Genomic DNA, 1,761 nt, shown 5'->3' on the forward strand with positions numbered 1-1,761 from the left:
AAACCGGAGCAGGCTTCAGGGTAACTGAATCACTGGCAGCAGTGGTGATTTCCAGACATCTCAGCCCACAGATGTCAAAGACAACTTAAAAGGTCAGCAGAAAAGGTCTGTCTGACCTGGGTGAGAGTGGAGTGCAGTCCAGCACAGGTCACACAGTAGGAGCAGGCCTTGGGAGTGACTGAATCAGCAGTGGCAGCAGCAGCAACTGCTTCCTGAGCTGTCAGCCCATGGATGGTAAGGGGGTCAAACAACTGGTCAGAAGGAGATTACAGAGGTCTCTTTGCTACCACACTTAAAAGAAGACAACAAAGTCAAAGCTCCTACATCCAAAACCTCCAAGACAAATATAAATTGGGCTCAGGCCATGGAAGAGCTCAAAAAGGATTTTAAAAATCAAATAAGAGAGGTAGAGGAATAATTGGGAAGAGAAGTGAGAGTGAGAGAGCAAGAAAATCATGAAAAATGAATCAACAGCTTGGTAAAGGAGACACAAAAATACTGAAGAAAATACTTTAAAAAACAGACTAGGGAAAAAAAAAAACAGACTAGGCCACATGGTAAAAAGAGGTCCAAAAAGCCAATAAGGAGAAGAATGCCTTAAAAAGCAGAATTGGTGAAATGGAAAAAGAGGTCCAAAAGTTCACTGAAGAAAAGACATCCTTAAAAATTAGAATGGAGCAAATGGAAGTTAATGACTTTATGAAACATCAAGAAACAATAAAACAAAACCAAAAGAATGAAAAAATAGAAGGTGATGTGAAATATCTCATTGGAAAAACAACTGACCTGGAAAATAGATTCAGGAGAGATAATTTAAAAATTATTGCACTTCCTGAAAGCCATGATAAAAAAATAGCCTAGATATCATCTTTCAAGGAATTATCAAGAAAACTGATATTCTAGAACCAGAGGGTAAAATACAAGTTGAAAGAATCCACCAATCATCCCCTGAAAGAGATCCCCAAATGAAAACTGCCAGGAATATTATATCCAAATTCCAGAGTTTTCAGGTCAAGGAGAAAATATTGCAAGCAGCCAGAAAGAAACAATTCAAGTATTGTGGAAACACAATCAGGATAACACAAGATTTAGCAGCTTCTACATTAAAAGATCAGAGGGCTTAGAATATGACATTCCATAGGGCAAAGGAGTTGGAATTACAACCAAGAATCACCTACCCTGCAAAACTGAGTATAATCCTTCAGGGGAAAAATGGACATTCAATGAGATGAAGGACTTTTAAGTATTCTTGATGAAAAGACTAGAGCTGAATAGAAAGTTTAACTTTCAAATACAAGAGTCAAGAGAAGCATAAAAAGGTAAACGGGAAAGGGAAATCATAAGGGACTTAATAAGGTTAGACTGTTTCCATGCCTACATGGGAAGATGATATTTGTAACTCATAAGACTTTTTTCATTATTAGGGTAGTTAGAATGAACATATATAGACAGAGGGCACAGGTGTGAGTTGAATATGAAGGAATGATATGTAAAAGATAAAATTAAGGAGTGAGAGAGGAATATGCTGGGAGAAAAAGAAAGGGAGATGTAGAATGAGGTAAATTATCTCACATAAAAAAGGCAAGAAAAAGCTTTTACAGTGGAGGGGAAGAGAGGAGAGGTGAGGGGGAGTGAGTGAATTTTACTCATATCAGAATTGGCTCAAAGAAGGAATAACATACACATTCAATTTGGTATAGAAATCTATTTTACCTTACAGGAAAGTAGGAGGGGAAGGGGATAAGAGAAGGGGGGCAGTGA

Source organism: Vombatus ursinus, unplaced genomic scaffold, assembly GCF_900497805.2.
Source record: "Vombatus ursinus unplaced genomic scaffold, bare-nosed wombat genome assembly UNPS02015024.1, whole genome shotgun sequence".
Taxonomy (NCBI): Eukaryota; Metazoa; Chordata; class Mammalia; order Diprotodontia; family Vombatidae; genus Vombatus; species Vombatus ursinus.